We start from the raw sequence: 5,225 nt of genomic DNA, 5'->3' as shown, positions 1-5,225 counted from the left end.
GTAGGGAGGGCAATATCCAACATCGAACACCAATTCTTTTTTTTTTCTCAAATGTCTGCTGAATTTATTTCCTTAATCAATAATGGTACTGGCAAAAATTAGTTAACCAACACTGAGACATTTGTAATGAAATTTTAAAAACCCATGATACCTTGATAGAAATTAGAGTTTACACAAACAAAAAGAATTCTTTGATATTGCCAGCAAATATAGAATGAGTGTCGCACATCTGACAGGTGCAGCAATGCATTTATACATTTTCATTTGACACCTGACCATGTTTCCAGTCTCCATAACACATTCTCTCCAGATTTAAAAAAATAGTATGCTGATTTCTATAACAAAGCTATTTTTTCATACAAAAATCAAATAATGGCCAACAAGTCACCACAGTGCAATAGGTAGAGGCTAATGAAAAATCACACAAAACAGGTGCTGAAATAAATACTAACTAGGAGTAGACTGGAGCCCTCCTGTGGGTTTGTTGCTCACTTTAGAGTGTGGGGTCTGTCTTCAGAGCCACAGGGGACCTCCCTGGGGCCACTGATCTGACAGTGAAATCCAGTTGCCTAAGAGTCAGGCCTCCCAGACCGCTGGGAGCAGTTGTCTGGGTTAGAGGCAAACACCAGGTCGGGTCAATTACAGTTATGCTTTCCTTCCTTCTGCTCAGTTCTGTCAGAGTCCTTAAGCAGCCCCTTGAGATGACATGGACAGGTGAAAGTTGTGCATGAGAGCATCTACATTGCTTTTCCTGGCAGAGGTGTGGGTATCCCAGCCCAAGCTAGCAACTGAAGTCACTGTGGAAGGTGACTTTCCTGGAAGGTCAGTGTGGAAAAGGACTCTGGTGTGAGAAGCGTCCTGTGCAACCTCAGGGCCACCTCTGAGAAGAGGCCCTTGCTGCTCCCTGGCAGTGAGTGGGTGACCTGCGCTGCCCAGGCTGGTGGCAGGCTGCATGATAACCTCCGTCTGCAAACAAACTGGGTTATCCTGACTCACACTGACAGACCCCCAGCTGGAAAAGCAAAGTAGTACACACAGGGCAGGTACAGGGAACCCCAGCGAGAGCCTTTTTGGCCAGTCAGAGAATATGAGGCAGCTCCCCATTGAACAATCTGCACCAAAAGGTGTGGAAGGCACAAGCAAGAGTGGCCAGGGACCCTGCAGGGCTGGTGACACCATGAGCGTCCACAAGGCAGGCGCAGAAGTGACCTGGTTTGGTTCCCAGCCTTTGATAAGAAAGAGATCCTGATTCTACTGTGATTTAAACAACAACAACAACAACAACAACAACAACAACAACAACAACAACAACAACAAAAGCAAAAAGGTTTTTGGTTTAAAAAGAAGCCATTCAAGGGTGAAAATACTTATTTTTATCAAAGACAATTAATTTTCAAATAAACTGACACTATCTGGAAATGCCTGTGTTCCCTGCAAGCCCTCCACCCCCGAGTGTCCACCGCTTCACCCTCCCAGGACCTGAGCCTGACACGGAGTCAGACGTGTGCAAGAGTGAGCGTCTCTGAGAGCCTTTACAGAACGCTGCCGGGCAGGACAGGCAGTGGACTCTCAGTTACAATATGATGCACAGGGCCGGGGCAGTTCAGATGCGTCTCCTTCGGGTCTTTGCTGGGCGAGGGTTTCACCTGCTCCTTGGCTGCTATCACCTCAAGGACACCTTCACAGGGCAGTCGCCTGTGCCCCCTCACCTCTCAGGCTCCTCCTCCTCCTCCTGGAGCTGTTGCTCAGACTTGGCTCGCTGCATCTGGAACAACTGGAGCTGCACTCAGAGCTCAACGATGGCCTCCCGTTCTTCACTGACTGCTTGGTTCAAGTGATTGATTGTTCTTTATTTCTAACTCTTCATTCTGCCTCTCTAAGTCTTCCAGAATGATCTGCAGCTCCTCCTCATACTTGCTTTCGCACTCGCTGTCAGAAGAGGGCTTCTCCGTCTCGCTGCAGCCATGCTGGTGACTGGATCTCCGAAATCTCAGCTCAGAGACAGTGGACCTTTTCTTTCTCCGAGGCGATCTGACTGTGCAGAAACTGCTCCATGGCCAGGACCTCCTCCTGCTCAGTCAGGATCTCATTCTCCTGGGCAGGGAGGATATTTATGACCTCCTCATTTTCATCCATTTCTTCTTTGGCAACATCCTCGTTCGAAAGGCTGGCTATCTCCTGGGAAATCTTGGTCTCACACTCTTGTCTTTTAGCTTCCCTCAGCTTTCTCTTGAGGGCAGTCAGAATCCTCTATACTTCCCATAATCTTTCTTCTTTAGATAAGTCCTATATTCCGCGCTGCAGATCTCGATGTAAACAGTTCAAAAGGAACTCCTGTCTCCTGATCTCTTCCTTGATGCCTGTCTGGATTTCTGGCAGTGTAGGAATTGTGGCCATGTTGGACCAACGCAGAGGTCTTGTTACTTGCTTCAGGACCACGGTGCTAAAGAGCTCTTGCACGTGTGTGAAAAGCACATACAGGACCCGATTGCTGATCTGGACAGCTGGGCTCAGCACTAGAGAGATGTTTTGGATGTTCATCTTGGTTTCTATCGCCTTTGCAATGATGTGGTCCATGTGCACAATGAGCCAGGAAAGCAGAAGATGGTTATACTCCGGCAGTTAGGGAACTCCTGCACTTTCTTTGTCTCTGTGGTCCTCTGCTGACAAGCCTCTTCAAATCGGAGCATAAGCTCTCTGGTAAGCAAATTCTCTGGAAGGTCTCGCAAATACTGCTTCAGCAAGCTGGCTACAGTGTTAGGTTCATATTCTTCCAAGTTTGGAGTCTCCTCTCGGTCACAGGCTGCTAATCTACCTTTGATTTGACTCCTGACCCTCGGTAGATGCCTTCACACTTCATGCCATGCTGCTCCATGTAGTCCACGCACTCTCAGAAGACAGCTGGCAGCCGGATGACGTCATACATCATGGTCCTCTCTACTGCGTCAGCCAAGGCAACGCCGAAAATGAGTCTGAGACTTGGGACGTCCGTCTGAGGCACCTCTGACTCCTGAGTTGGCTTCTTCTTTTTCTTCTTTTCCTTCCACTCTTTAACAACATTGGCTTCTGTCAAGTCTTTACATTTCTTTTCTTTATGTTTTTCCTATTTGTGCTTTTCCTCTTTATGCTTTTCTTCTTTGGGCTTTTCTTTGATTTTAAAATCCTTTTCCTTCTTTTTAGAGAAGCTGGGCTTTTTGAACACATGGATTCCCTTGGACCTCTTCATCTTGGAAGGACTTTCAACTTCATCTCCAGAGCTGTCTTCCGAGAAGACAGCTTAGCATTCAGTCCTTTTCTCCTTTTTCTTAAATTTTCCTTTTTCCTTTCCATGGTCTTTCTCATCATCTGACACGATATCAGGAGGCTCGTGGAGGATGTCATGGGGAGGTGAAGGCTCACCTGTCCGGTAAAATCCAGGAAATTTTGTAGGGCTGATCTCCTGAGCGCTGGGAGTCCGGGTCAGCCTGCCGCCTTGCTTGGCCTGGCAGTGTTCACTAGGGCTGCTGGTGGGGGGCAGGAAGGAGCTGAAGCCCTGAGGAGGAAGGGAAGTGGTCTTCTGTTACCGATCCATTCCACCAGTGCCTGCAGCCGAGGGTCATCTGCTCTGATGAAGCCGCTGCCTCCGGTGCTGTCCCCCTGGCCGGATGCAGGAACCCCATTCCCACCTTGCCCAGCCTTTGCCTGTTTACTGTTTCTTGATCAGTGGTGGACTAGCCATTTTGAGCTGTTATTTCTGAAGGACATTTTTTGGTAAGTGTTATTGAAACATGTGTTTTGTGAAACACACTTTTACCACTATTGTAACTTGTTTCACTATTACTTCACATGGTATGGTCAGAGGTGAAATCAGTAGGAACTTTTTTAACGCCAAACTAAAGCCCATCTGACATATGAGGATGTTAACTTCCAACAGAAGCTCTTCACCTGTGTCTTTGTGATGAGTCTTTGAGGTTGTCAGACTTTTAAATGTTATGCCTCTTATCAAGATGTCATGTGTCCATAGCTCCAGGAAACCGACATCATCATGTAATCTCAAGGACAGAAAGGACATACGCATCTCTAGAGGGATGTTAATGTTGGTGATGTAAAAACCTTCCTTACCTTTAAGACAGATGCTGTTATAAGCATGTATTCTTCACTCCAGTCACTGTGTTGTTCACTGTCAAGCCTACACCTCAGGGACCAGTGTGATTCTTTAGGTAGAATTTCGAACATGTGATCTGATTCTGGCCCTTTCTCTGCAATTATGGATAACATATCCTGTGTGGGATAAGGATAAGCTTGTATTAATAGAGAGCCACATCTGAAGCACAAATATATCTTTTATTGTGATCCTGAGCAAGGACAGTTTTGCGTGCACAGCAATAACTGAGAGGAATAAAGAAGTCATTGAACTTTTTTCTGTTTTAGCTTCCAAATACATTTTCTTCCCTAATCCATTTTCCCCCAATTTGTAACATCACAGTTTTGTTTGGACTCCTGTTCCCCAAAGCATTTTGGTGAATGGTCCTTTATTACTTTCTGTTTCCTTCTATGAATATCTTTCTCAAGCATGGCATTCTAAGTAAATATTGGGATATTTCCCTTCTAGAGATCAAATCAGTATTTTACTTCCTGTCTCTCCTGGCCTCTATTATGTATCCTAAGTTTTTTATTTTTATAAATATTATTTCCCTACTTCTAAGACTTTAATTTCCTTTTCTCTGACTTCTTTTTTTTTATCTTTTTTCTTTTTTCCGGAGCTGGGAACCGAACCCAGGGCCTTGCACTTGCTAGGCAAGCCCTCTACCACTGAGCTAAATCCCCAACCCTTTCTGTGACTTCTTATTTTTAACTATGTCTAAAGATGCTGTCACATTTAAGAACCCAAGTATTTGTCAATTATTCTTCCATAATTTTATTCTGTAAAAAATGACTACCATACACACATTTATTCCACATTTTCTCTATTTTCAATTGATTACAGATTAAAAACATGGTTACCAGAAAACTCTGCTCTAAAATACCTAAGAAATGGGCAGGAATGCTCATGTGTCTGACGAGATAAATTGGTTCACACAAAGCATAAATTCCTAGCTCAGCTATAGTGCTAAAATAGATGTGGACAGTAAATATATATTTCCAAAGAAGTCTAGTAAGTAGTTTAAAATAGATTAAGCCATATTAGACAGCATTTAAATCTAGTCCACTATAATGAAAGATGTTACTATATAGCAAAAAAATAA

The 5,225-nt window shown here is 44.6% G+C and overlaps 1 pseudogene; it reads right to left on the bottom strand.

The window, feature by feature from the left end:
- Positions 1 to 1,424: 1,424 nt before the first annotated feature.
- The window catches only part of Ralbp1-ps3 (ralA binding protein 1, pseudogene 3), a 30,985-nt pseudogene continuing 27,184 nt past the window's right edge, over positions 1,425 to 5,225 (bottom strand).

This window comes from Rattus norvegicus, chromosome 3, assembly GCF_021556685.1.
Source record: "Rattus norvegicus strain SHRSP/BbbUtx chromosome 3, alternate assembly SHRSP_T2T, whole genome shotgun sequence".
In the NCBI taxonomy this organism is placed as follows: Eukaryota; Metazoa; Chordata; class Mammalia; order Rodentia; family Muridae; genus Rattus; species Rattus norvegicus.
This window is presented reverse-complemented; position numbering and strand designations above follow the sequence as displayed.